A 14,031-nucleotide genomic window follows, 5' to 3' on the forward strand; every position below is an offset into this window, starting at 1 on the left:
TTGCCTGGTTTGTCTGACAGACTTGTGCATGCAGTAACATTTGTGGTGGTGCAGGGTTCCCTTTTGAGTTCCTGGAGGGCCTGCTCTACCAATTTTTTTTTTTTTGGGGGGTGGGGGAGATATTGGAGTGTCCTTGCCTGTTGGCAAAATGTGCTGAAGTCTGGACGTATTCGGGGCACCCTGTTTGGCACCTGTACGGTTATCATGAAGCTGTGGAAGGCGATCCCGTCATTTATGGTGCTGCTGGGATTCAAGGTGCAATTTTTTATGCTGGTCAGGAAAGCACTTGTTTCCGGTGCTGTATAGTTGAGGCTGCGGGTTGCCGTAATGGTGCCGTCCAGGTGGAAAATATCTTCTGTGAGGAGGACTTCCTGCCATTGTTTGGCTATGTGGATCTGGTAGATGGTCCTGCCAGGTTGGGTGCCCCGCTGGTACTGAGGTGTTGGTGCCGGTGCCATGTCTGGTGTCTGTGGGCCCGCCCCTGGTGTGGGTGGTTCTTCCATGGTCATGCACTTGGAGGTGCATCCTCCTCCAGTTGCCGTTGCCTTGGATGTGGAAGCTTTAGTGGGTTGTGGCCCTGTTTCGCAGGCGGTGGGTGATGTTGCGCCAGGTTCTGGTGCACCCAAGGCAGTGTGTGTTTCTGCCCTAGTTGTGGTGCCTATGGAGGCGGATGTGTCCTCACATGGGGTCCACTCCTCACGTCGTCCTTTGGCCTCTGCAGTTCCGAGTCAGCCTGTCTCTCTGATGAAGCGCCAGAAGACAACCAACAGTGATCACTCGGGGGACAGTGAGCCTTCGGTGCAGAGGTTTGTGTCAGCTGCAGATGTGTGCGATTGTGAGGTTGTGGCGATGTCAGTAGTGGCCCTGTCAGTGCTGGTGGGTGTTCAAGTTCAAGTATGTTTATTGAGATAAGCAATAAATACATCTCAAAGGGATAGAGTAGCTTAGGCTATTTCTACCCCCAAAAACATTATTGCCAACAGCATTTGGTGTTCCCAGGCGGTCACCCATCCAAGTACTAACCAAACCCAACGTTGCTTAACTTCGCTGATCAGACGAGAAGCGGTGTTATCAACGTGGTATGGCCGTTGGCGCTGGGGGGTGGAGGGTGTGCTGTGCCCCCCCCCTACCCTGTTAAACCCTCTGGTGCTTTCTCATGTGTCCCTCCTGGGGTGCAGAGCCCGGAGTGGGAGGTGGTGGATATTGGGGACCGTTGTGATGATCGCAGCCTTTGTTTGACGTTGTGTTATTGTGGCGGCTGCTGCTGTTTCCTCGGGCGGGGTATCGGCCAGGCTGGGCCAGTCTACTGGTAGTGTGGTTAGGTAGGGTCTTTTTTTTGTTCCTTAATGGATCCTAAATTGACGTATGCTTCACTGAATGTGAATGGGCTGGGTTCTGTGGCTGTGTAATTGGGACTGGTGTCGATGCTGTGCGAGTGGAGGGGGAGATGTGGCATTTGTGCAGCAACATAATATGCGGGAGGTGGAGTTGTTGCATCTTGAGGTTATCTTGAGATGATTTCGGGGCTTTAGTGTCCCCGCGGCCCGGTCCTCGACCAGGCCTCCTACCCCCAGGAAGCAGCCCGTGACAGCTGACTAACACCCAGGTACCAATTTACTGCTAGGTAACAGGGGCATAGGGTGAAAGAAACTCTGCCCATTGTTTCTCGCCAGCGCCCGGGATCGAACCCGGGACCACAGGATCACAAGTCCAGCGTGCTGTCCGCTCGGCCGATCAGCTCCAGCTCGCATGTGTTGGTTGAAGGTTTTACGGTGATGTTGAACCCGCCTTGTTGTTTGCGTGGGGGCAAGCTGCTCCTGCTGTCTAAGTGGGCCCCGATTTCCATTTTTCAAATAGAAATGGATTAGGATAGTTAGGTGTTGTTGGTTCGAGTGTCCTATTTGGGGTCTGAGGTTTCATTTTTGAATGCATAAGCGCCGTCTGGGGTGATGCGAAGGCAGGAATGGGAGGGTTTTTTATCTCCTGATATATATGCATTCTTTGCGCGGGAGGTGATTTTTTGGGGTAAATTTTAATTGTATCACATCGGCGCGGGATTGCAACAATCTTCATCCAGCCAATATCTCGCTGATTTTGTCTGCCACGTTTCAGAGTTGCGGGTTTCAGGATGCGTCCGTGTTGCACAGGATCCTTTGAAATACTTCTTTGTCTCGCCTTGAATGCTTTTATGTGCTTACTGGGGGGGGGGGGGGGGGGGGGAAGGTTTTCTCATTGCAGATGGTTCCGGTGGGGTTCTCGGACCATTGCATGGTAGTTTTGCAGGTGGGGGTTAACAGCCAAGTGCGGGTTGGTCGGGGCTAGTGGAAGCTGAATTGTGGGTTGCTGAAGTGCCCGGATGTGTGTGCCAAGTTCCGGGCCCGGTGGGCCATTTTGGCCGCTCGGAAGGAGGTGTTTCCCTCGATTCTGGAGTGGTGAAAGTGGTGTAAGGTAGAGTGTCGGTCATTTTTTCGGGTGCTGGCAAAGCGGGAGGTGGCGGGGAGGTTCGGTTTGTTGCTGGTCATGTAGGTGCTGTTGTTTCGCTTTTATGAGTTGCTTAACCCTAAACATGCTAGGGGTATAATATCCTTTGTTCCCCACAGGCGCATGTAATTTGGGAAAAAAAAAATATTTTTTCTTCCTAACCTGTTAATTTGTGTTCAATGATCACGGGAAAAATAATAAAAAATCGTAAGTGGCATATATTGCCCACTATAGGGCGGGGAAGTCTGGCAAAAAACAGGCGCTGACTCAGCGTGCGTCCCAGGCGGTCTGTTGCTCGCCAGCTGTCAGGCCGGAGTTGCCACAAAGAGATAATTACCTAATTATTTCAATGTCTCTGATTGATTTTTCATAGTTTTTTGCTGTAATATTATTCAATAGTGTGTAGTTTGATATATGTATATAATAAAATGAGTGAATCATCGCTGTACTCAAAAATATGGTGTGCATATTGTTGATTCAATTATGTTCATCAATCAGTGAACAAATACTTTGTCGGTTATTACACAATATACACAGGTTATATATAAGTATCTGCATGTTTTGTTCACCATAACGAACCACTAAGTAGACATTATGAGTCAAAAAGTAACGAGGAGTGACCGCCGTGTACCAGCCAGTCACTCACGCCCTCCCTCAAGTCATCTGACTCACCCACATTCTCCTCCCACAATACTGTTTTTGCTTTTATTCACTATATACAGACGTATATAAGTATCTACATTCGTGTTCACCATAATGAACCACTAAGTTGGCATGCTGAGTGGCAGCCTGCCACTGGTTGCTACTTCCTCCCTCCCTCAAGTCACCTGACTCACCCACATTCTCCTCCCACAATACTGTTTTTGCTTTTATTCGCTATATACAGATGCTATATATAAGTATCTACAATCGTGTTCACCATCACGAGCCACTAAGTTGGTATGCTGAGTGGCAGTGACAGGCATTGGCAGCCCGCCACTGGCTGCCACTCCCTCCCTCCCTCACCTCACCTGACTTGCCACCATTCTCCACCCACCATACTGTTTTTGCTTTTATATACAGACGTTATGTATAAGTATTTACATGTTTTGTTCACCATAACTGTACATCTAAGCTTGTATGGTGAGTAAAGGCACAAAGACGTAGGACCTCACACAGTCAGCTGATGGCTGCCACCCTCAAGGCCAGACGCACTATTATTTCTCCTCTAACAATACTGTTTGTGGTGTTATTATGCTATATACACACATTATATATAAATATCTACCCATTTTATTCACCATACTTGTACAAGTAAACTGGTATGGTGCCCAAAGACCATCGTGGTAACCAGTAAACAACACCGTCGTCTGCACTGTGGCGTCGTGCCGACGACGCCACCGCCCTCACCAAAATGGCGGCTCCCAACCTTCTCCTCTTGCTGTTTATACCCTCTATACACACGTTATATATAAGTATCTACATTTGTGTTCACCATAGTGAACCACTAAGCTGGTATGGTTAGTGCAGTCAATAAAAGGTGGACACACAGTCAGAAGACATCGCCACCACCCTCCCTCCCACAGCATTACTCCTCCCTCCATGGCGCACAGCGCTAAATATCATCACAATCCTGCTATTATCAGAACCCTGGTTAGTTTTATCACAGTCAGGGGTCTTCTGTAATAATATCATCGCTACATAATAGCATGATCAAGTATATTATGGCATTTTTAGGCGATGCTGTGGTCACAAGCTGAACAGCAGTGCTGTTAGCTTATGCTGCGTGCATCAGGCTTGGTAGCTCAGTCAATACTGAGGCCCCTAACACCCTGGAGTTTGGCCCACGATTTTTTTTTAAATGGCGTCTGTTTACAAGAGCTCTGATGAAGGTGTGGTGAACCCCGTGTATCCGCGGGCCGTTTAAATCTTGCGTAGTACTCCAACATGTCATATGATGTGATGTGCACTTTAAGGGTTAATCAGGGTTTATAAACAACATTATTATTGCAAAGAGCAGGAGTTTCAAAGTCTCATTTGTATGGATACCTTCTCATATAGGTGTTGTCCATCATGATGACACAAATAAGGCAGCTAAAACTGCATGTGATAAGCTTGAAATTGAGTTGGATATGGGCATTCCAATCTCTTCTGTAAAAGCCGCAATATTTTAGGTAATTAGGGAAGACAGAAGAGCAGTCACTGTCACACAAAAACCAGAAAGCACGAGTATGAAGAGCTATGACATGTTTAGAACCGAGAATTATATGTACGGACAGCATAAAACATCCTCTAGACAGAGTGACATTGTAATTGCCGTAATTAGGCTGGGATGTCGATATCTATGGCAGGTGACTGCAGGTAATGAATCCCACCCCAATGGTGAACATTCCAATTTTAAACTATTTGAACAGGAGCTGGGACATACTCTCCAACATTATATCTGTGAGTGCCCTGTTAAAAGTGACTTCAGACCATATGGTAAGAGGTACTTTGAGCTCTGTGATTACTTCATACACTTAGGAATATTGGAAGATATTCTTATGCTGTACTCAGATTTTGCTAATGGGGATTAATAGATCAGCCTTGCATTTTATGTTCTCACATGATTGTTAGTCAGAGTTTATTTTTTTTGTGTGTGTGCATTGAGGCTGGTATTTTCTCTCCTGATTCCATGTATAAATTACAATCCAGTGAGATTGGAATATTTGATGAACTTACCAGTTTTTTATATACACTGTGTAATCTTTCATATAAAACAGGGTAGCAGCACAGTGCTGTGTATACCTAAACTTGTTAATAATAAAAAAAACATGTTAGTTCCCATCGATAGGGAGAGCGTCGGTCAAGAAACCTGTAAAATATGAATATCTTTCCTCTCTCAAGAAGATCTAATCACTGTGATTAAAATGCAAAAATGAGTTTGTCACTTCCTTTTTGATAACATATACAATCATAAGCTTTATTTCTGGGAGGAGCCCTGTCGGCTCCCCGGAGCTATGCAGGCTGGATGGATATGTCTGTCTGTCTGGCATCAGTCATTTCATGAAGTTTTTGCCTACCGGGGACCACGAGCTAGAACCTAGCCCCCTCTAGAGAGGCACAAGGAGCAATAGCCTATAGAGAATCCCCCCCCCCCCCTGTATTTGGGAACATTCTATGTCTGCCATCGATCAGGACAGGCACGCAGAAAGGTAGGCATCCCAAAACAAACCCCTTTTCTGGTAAAATTATTGCGACTGAAAGCCGAACAGGTGGACAGAACTCCTCAAACAAAAATTAGCAAATTAGCATGACATCCTCATGTCGCCGGGCCGCTATTTGTGCAACCTCCCCACTCCCTGGGAGGGGGAAGGGGGAGCCCCAGACCCATCCACCTGTGACCCTATCTACAGTTCTTGGCTGATGGGAGTCTGGTGTGGTCTTGCCTCTGGCTCCAGATTTTCATTACAGTTCTGTGCCTTGTGGTGTGGGCTGTCCCTTCAGGTGGTGCGGGAGTGATGTTCCACGGTACTCAGGTTGCATGCACCTAGGGTCTCCTTCCCTAGGTGCCCTGTAAGTACTACCCTTGGGGCTTGGGGCTTCCTTCAATAAGTTACCATGGGATCTACCTCCGCTGTGCCGTTTACTGCTCGGTATTTGGCTACCCTTGGGGTCTGCTGGGTTTTTCTGGGGGGAGCCCTGTCGGCTCCTTGGAGCTAAACCAGGCTGATATGCTAATGTCAGACTTTGGCATCAGTCATGTGTATGGAGTTCTAGGGCCTACCGGGGACCACGGCCAGAACCTAGCCCCCTCAGAGAGGCAAGGGGAGCAATGGCCTATAGAAACCCCCGTGTGGTTGGAAGCATTGTATGCCATCGACCGGGTCAAGCATCCAGAAAGGTAAGCGATCCAAAACAAACCTCTATTCTGCTCTCACCCAAGGGGTTGCTCTCACCCCTGTCTCAGGGTGACTCTCTGTTTTGCCTCCATCTGCTGCTTGTTGGGTCGGTGACACCTTCGACCCGGAGTCCTGCGAGTTTTGTTGCTCGTTGTGGCTCGGTTACCCAGTTGTATGCTGACTAAGCGGGTGCAGGTAGCAGGGGCGTTGCACGTTGAGTTTTGGTGGTGGCAATGCTCTTGTTTGTTTGCTCCCCGGGAGGCCCGGGGCTGCCCCGTTTTGGTTCGTGTTAGGACTTGGGGGTGTTGGTTGCTTCGATTCCTTCCACGCCTCCTTGTCTTTCCCCTGGTTCCCCCTTTCATACCTCCATCCGGTTCCTTACTGTCTGTGGGTTCAGGGTCGGGGCGGGGTTCGATGGTTTTGAGACTCGGGTGGTCTCGGGGAATTCTCCCTTCTGGGGTAGTGACAGGGGCATTCGAGCCTGTTCCTCCAGCCATGTTGTAAGAGTCTGCCAGTGGGCTCCCTTCCTTAGTATTTTCGCCACTGCCCCGGTTTTCTGGTACAACTGGGGCTTTGGGGGGACGGCTCGGCCCCAGAGCCTGTCGTGTGGGTTCCCGGGGCTGGGGAGGTGCTGACTTGTGGGGCCTTGGCCCCGTAGGGCCCTGTGAGGTTTTTTTCTCCCTCTCTAGGCGGGGCTTGTGGTTACTCGGAGTGGTGAAAACCCCACTCCGAGTAACCACAAGCCGAGTAACTTCCTTCCTGCCTGCATGCCCCCACCTGCAACCCACCCACCTGCCTGCTTACCCTCCCGCCTGCCTGCATGCCTACCTGCCAACCAACCCACCTGTTCATCCACCTGCCTGCTTGCCCACCCACCTGTCTGCATGCCCACCTGCCAACATACCCAACTGCCAACATACCCAACTGCCAACCCACTCACCTGCTAACCCACCCACCTGCCAATCCACCCACCTACTCACCCTCCTGCCTGCTCGCCCACCTGTCTGCCTGCATGCCCACTTACTCACCCACCTTCCTGCTCACCCACCCACCTGCCTGATAGCCCACCCACCTGTTCACCCACCTTCCTTCTCGCCCACCCACCTTCCTGATCACCCACCCACCTGCCTGATAGCCCACCCAGCCACCTGTTCACCCACCTGCCTGCTCACCCACCCACCCACCTGTTCACCCACCTTCCTGCTCACCCACCCATCCACTTGTTCACCCACCTTCCTGCTCACCCACCCATCCACCTGTTCACCTACCTTCCTGCTTGCCCACCCACCTGTTCACCCACCTGCCTGATAGCCCACCCACCCACCCACCTGTTCACCTACCTTCCTGCTTGCTCACACACCTGCCTGATAGCCCACCTGTTCACCCACCTTCTTGCTCGCCCACGTACCTGCCTGATAGCCCACCCAGCCACCTGTTCACCCATCTGCTTGCTTGCCCACCCACCCACCGACCTGCACACCCACCTGCCTGCTCACCCACCCACCCACCTGTTAACCCTCTTCCCTGCCCACCCACCTGTTTACCCACCTGCCTGCTTGCTCACCCACCTGCTTGATAGCCCACCCACCTGCCTGCTCACTCACCTACTGAGGCTCCCACTAGGGGGCCTCGTAGCCTGGTGGATAGTGCACAGGACTCGTAATTCTGTGGCGCAGGTTCGATTCCCGCCCGAGGCAGAAACAAATGGGCAAAGTTTCTTTCACCCTGAATGCCCCTGTTACCTAGCAGTAAATAGGTACCTGGGAGTTAGTCAGCTGTAATGGGCTGTGTCCTGGGGTGTGTGTGTGTGTGTGTGTGTGGTGTGAAAAAAAAAGTAGTTAGTAAACAGTTGATTGACAGTTGAGAGGCTGGCCGAAAGAGCAAAGTTCAACCCCCGCAAAACACAACTAGGTGAATACTTGCCTGCTCGAACCTGTTCACCCACCAAGCCCATTTGCCTGCCATCCACCCATCCAAACCCCACCTGCCTGAACCCACCTATCCCTGCCTGCCCACCCACTTTCCCTGCCCACCTACCAGCTAGGCAGCTAGCCACCCCACCCAGCCCCACACACTAATTAATGTGTGTCAATTCAAATCATGAGTATGGTATAAAAATTGTTGGAAATGGTCCTATTTGGACTCAGAGGTGAAAAAGTACACTTATCCGGAAAATGTGATTATCCGGCTGGGGGTCCTTCCCATATAGTCCAGATAATCAAGTGGAGACAGTACTGTAATTATTCATTATCTTGAAGATTTGCCAAAAATAATATGCATGTTAGTGACTGTTTCAAAATTTACCAGTTACACCAAAACTGTTTTGAAACGCATTTTACAGTACAATTTTGTAAATATTTAAATACTATATATAAATAATATAAAAGTGTTGAAGTTGTCATTCACAACTTGCATCAATACATTCCAAACTTGCAAAAAAAAAGTTCTAATTTTTTTACAAATGCTGAGTACTGATGACATCAATTACTAATGACAATACAGTGGCACCTCGACTTACGATTGCCCCGACTTACGATAATTTTGAGTTACAATGTAAATTTGATCGAAAAATGTGACTCGACATACGATAATGTTGTCGATTAACGATATTCGTTGGTACACGTTCGGGTCGACCAAGTGCGTGGTTCCCGGACACGTGGGCCGACCTGCCTCAGTTTAATACAGCTGCCCGCTTAGTAACAATCACACCTATAAGAAATTCCGTTTTTGTGGTGATTTTCTGTGGGGAGCTCCTACAGCTCCCTGGAGCTTATCGGGCTAATGTATGTTATATTAGACCGGGACATTAGCTAAGGAGTTCAGACCTACCAGGGACCAGCGCCAGAACCTGGCCCCTTCAGAGAGGTTTCAGGGAGCAATGGCCCTGGAAAACCCCCCTGTGGTTGGGGTTTTCCTTATCTGCCATTGGCCGGGGTTTGCACCCAGAAAGGTAGGCATAACAAAACAAACCCCACATGGTAAAAACTAAAACAAAAAAAACGAACAGAGAGGTAGAAACTCCCTACAATCCCAAGGAAACAAGCAAACATCACACTTTACTGCCGTGCCGATTGTCCGCACAGCCCTCCCTGTCCCAAAAGGGGAAGGGGGAGCCCCGGACCTACTGCGCCGGCTGCCTAGCATCAGTTCGTAAGCTAATGTCAACCAGGATAGATGCTTCTCTGGCCTCAGTTTCCTAGGCAGTGTTTGCCTTGTGTGGCGTTCACTGCCGTGTGTTGTGTTGTGCGGTGGCCAGGAGTACCTCATCAGTGCCGGGGCTGCATGCACTTAGTGGCTGACTTCCCTAAGCGCCCTGTGAGTACTGACCCTGCGTGACAGGGTTATCTTCCCTGGGGCGTTCGGGAACCATTCCCGTAGAGGTTCTTGCTGCTCGGCATTTGCCTCGCCCTTGGGGGCCAGCTGGGGCTTGGGGCCCTTGTTTGGCCCTGGGTAGGGACTGGTATTGTGCTGGTTAGGGCGTCAAGGTGTTGCGCGGCCTGCCACCTAAGCGGCGACCGGTTCCTGTTGCCTCTGGAGACGGTGTACTTTTGCGGGGTTTTTCTTTTGTTTTTATTTTCTTCTGTTGAGTTCTGTAGAGGCAAGAACCTCTACGGGAATGGTCCAGCTGTTGCTTCGGGTACTGGCTCGGTTGGAGCCCATTCCCATGAGAGTAGTCTTTATGGTCCCTTGGTGGCTGGCTCAGCTTTATTTTCAGACGCTGCTTAATAGGTGTCCGAACCCGGGGCGTTTTCCCGCGGCTCCGCCTCTTTCGGCAGGTTGGACCGGTCCTGTACGTGACTGGTTCGGCTTTCTCGTCGGCTCTTCGCATCTAGTATTTTGACGCAGGTATCACCATCTCTGTGGTGATCAGGTGGCTTTGTTGTGGTGTCCCACCTGCGAGCTTCGTCTCAGCAACAGTATGACTTTTCCTGGTGTTTCTATGCACTTTTTCTTGCTCTTCGTAGGTTGTCTTCTCTTTTGCATCGGGTTGTCTTGTCCTTTCTTGGGTTTTCAGGACTACAGTTTTGATGTTTCTTACTGTCGCCTCACTTACTGTTGAACTAGCTAGGCAGTACAACAAATCACAGTCAACGATATCCACCGTACTGGCTAAGAAAAAGAACATTATGAGTGCTAAAGTGGCAAAAGGCGTATCAATAATCACGAAACATAGAACACAAACACTTGAGGATGTTGAACAGTTATTATTAATTTGGATACACAGCAAGGAGTTAGCGGGTGATAGAGTTTCAGAGGCCATCATTTGTGAAAAAGCAAGGAAAATTGCATGAAGACCTTTTAAGGAAAACCCCTGGAACGAGTGATGCAATGCAAAAGAGTTTAAGGCGAGCAGGGGATGGTTTGAGAAATTTAGAAAAAGAAGTGGCATTTATAGTGATGTGAGTGTTGTGTGTTGCGAGCTGGTGGAGGAACACAGCGAAGAACTGACCACCGAAGAACTTCACAACTTTTTCAGAAGAACTTCAGTCTTTCTGGGAATAAAGTATGCAATGCGTTATAAGCTGGAAGAAAATAAGGAGGTTGAAGCAGTTGAAAAACCAGACTTCAGGAGAGGACATTATGGTGACCTTAGAAATTTTTTTAGTGAGTATAATTGGACAGACTTGATGCTAGGCAAGGAAGTGAATGAGATGTATGTCAAGTTTTGTGAAATATATGATAAAGGCACAAAAAAATTTATACCAAAACAGAGATGCAGAACTAGGAAACAGGATTGGTTCAATAGAAATTGCGAGAGGGCTAGAGACCAAAAGACACAAAAATGGAATCAATACAGGAAGAGGCCGAACTCCCAAACATACCAGCGATACAAAGACGCAAGAAACAACTACACGGCAGTGAGGAGAGAGGCAGAAAGAAATTTTTAAAAAGGGATTGCAGACAAATGTAAAACAGAGCCAGGTCTATTCTATAAATTCATAAACAACAAATTGCAGGTAAAGGATAATATTCAGAGGTTGAAAATGGGAAATAGATTCACGGAAGATGAAAAGGAAATGTGTGAAACACTAAACAAAAAGTTCCAAAGTGTGTTTGTACAAAATGAAATCTTTAGGGAACCAGATACAATAAGAATTCCAGAGAACAACATAGAGCACATAGAGGTGTCTAGAGACGAAGTGGAAAAAATGCTCAGGGAGCTCGGTAAGAACAAAGCAGCTGGCCCAGATGGCGTTTCACCATGGGTTCTGAGAGAATGTGCATCTGAGCTCAGCATTCCACTTCACCTGATCTTTCAGGCATCCCTGTGTACAGGAATCGTAGCAGACGTGTGGAAAAAGGCTAACATAGTTCCAATCTACAAAAGTGGCAGCAGGGAAGACCCCCTCAATTATAGACCTGTATCATTGACAAGTGTAATAGTGAAAGTATTGGAAAAACTAATCAAAACTAAATGGGTAGAACACCTAGAGAGAAATGATATAATATCAGAGAGACAGTATGGTTTTCGATCTGGAAGATCCTGTGTATCGAATTTACTCAGTTTCTATGATTGAGCCACAGAGATATTACAGGAAAGAGATGGTTGGGTTGACTGCATCTATCTGGACCTAAAAAAGGCTTTCGACAGAGTTCCACATAAGAGGTTGTTCTGGAAACTGGAAAATATTGGAGGGGTGACAGGTAAGCTGGTTGTGATTCACTGCTTGTTTGACTCACTAAAAACCTTTCCAGAGATTTTTGTTTTTCCATATATTTTAATTATTGTCTGTAGTGAGGTATGACAGTGTCATTAAAAAGGTTAAGGTAACGGCCTACTGCACCGTGATTTGGGTGAGTCATTTCAGCAAAAGTTTGCAATTCTTCCCAAGCTGCACACATTTTCTTAATTAATGAGGAAGGGATAGACATTCTTTACTGTCTCCTCCCCCCCTGAAGAAATTTCCTCGGCTGTCTCTTGTTGCTGCTCCTTGTAATTACCTAAGTGTAATTACCTAAGTGTAGTTACAGGATGAGAGCTACACTCGTGGTGTCCCGTCTTCCCAGCCCTCTTTGTCATATAACGCTTTGAAACTACTGACGGTCTTGGCCTCCACCACCTTCTCACTTAACTTGTTCCAACCGTCTACCACTCTGTTTGCGAAGGTGAATTTTCTTATATTTCTTCGGCATCTGTGTTTAGCTAGTTTAAATCTATGACCTCATGTTCTTGAAGTGCCAGGTCTCAGAAAATCTTCCCTGTCAATTTTATCAATTCCTATTACTATTTTGTATGTAGTGATCATATCACCTCTTTTTCTTCTGTCTTCTAGTTTTGGCATGTTTAATGCTTCTAACCTCTCCTCATAGCTCTTACCCTTCAGTTCTGCGAGCCACTTAGTAGCATGTCTTTGCACCTTTTCCAGTTTGTTGATGTGCTTCTTAAGATATGGGCACCACACAACAGCTGCATATTCTAGCTTTGGCCTAACAAAAGTCATGAACAATTTCTTTAGTATATCGCCATCCATGTATTTAAATGCAATTCTGAAGTTAGAAAGCATAGCATAGGCTCCTTGCACAATATTCTTTATGTGGTCCTCAGGTGATAGTTTTCTATCTAGAACCACCCCTAGATCTCTTTCTTTATCAGGATTCTTTAAAGATTTCTCACAAAATATATAGGTTGTGTGGGGTCTATGTTCTCCTATTCCACATTCCATAACATGACATTTATTAATATTAAATTCCATTTGCCAAGTGGTGCTCCATCTACTTATTTTGTCCAGGTCTTCTTGAAGGGCATGACAATCATCTAAATTTCTTATCCTTCCTATTATCTTAGCATCATAAGCAAACATGTTCATATAATTCTGTATACCAACTGGTAGATCATTTATGTACACAATAAACATCACTGGTGCAAGAACTGAACCCTGTGGTACTCCACTTGTGACATTTCTCCATTCCGATACATTGCCTCTGATTACTGCCCTCATTTTTCTATCAGTCAGAAAATTTTCCATCCATGATAGAAGAGGTCTTAGTGGTTGGCAAAACTCCTGCAGGCATAACATAAGAGAGTGTGTACCCCAGAGAAGTCATCACTGCCTGATGTTATGATGGAAGGGGACTCCCCTTTCAAACAATAACACCTCTTCTCCTCCCCCCTCCTCACCATCTTCCATATGCATCATGAGTCCTCCATAAAGGTAAGATAAACACATGTACTGTATTGTAGTTAGAAAAGAAATTGTATTCAGTATAAAATGTATTTGTAAGTTAATATTTTGGAGGGTGGGGAACGAATTAATTCAATTCCCTTTATTTCTTATGGGAAAAATCGCTTTGACTTACGATGTTTCGACTTACGATCAGTCTCTGGGAACGGATTACCATCGTAAGTCGAAGCCCCACTGTATATGGTCACCTCGGACAGGAAAGGGCTGGATGGTAAAACGACAGTCTCGCTTCATGCAGGCTGGTGTTCAATTCCTGACCGTCCAAGTGGTTGGAAACCATTTCTTTCCCTCCACCCCATCTCAAATCCTTATCCTGACCCCTTCCAAGTGCTATGTACACACTTCCAAGTATACTGTAGTAGTAATGGCTTGACAGGAAAAGTGAAATGTAAATTTGCTGGGATTGGTGCCACTAAATCTTCTTACATACCATACTAGCAAATGCTGAACAAAACATTACCATGTGGGGCAGACTCCAGAGGTCCTTCATACTTACTGTATGAAGG

At 47.2% G+C, this 14,031-nt stretch overlaps 1 protein-coding gene and 1 non-coding gene across 7 annotated transcripts in view; one reads left to right on the plus strand and one right to left on the minus strand.

Moving 5' to 3' along the window:
* Window positions 1-14,031, plus strand: part of LOC123768066 (D-serine dehydratase) — a 340,022-nt gene that overhangs the window by 61,714 nt on the left and 264,277 nt on the right. The window lies entirely within an intron of this gene.
* On the minus strand, window positions 975-1,093 carry LOC123768346 (5S ribosomal RNA). Its single transcript, XR_006774079.2, has one exon. It is a non-coding gene; the product is annotated as a 5S ribosomal RNA (ribosomal RNA).

This window comes from Procambarus clarkii, chromosome 59 (assembly GCF_040958095.1).
Source record: "Procambarus clarkii isolate CNS0578487 chromosome 59, FALCON_Pclarkii_2.0, whole genome shotgun sequence".
Classification (NCBI taxonomy): Eukaryota; Metazoa; Arthropoda; class Malacostraca; order Decapoda; family Cambaridae; genus Procambarus; species Procambarus clarkii.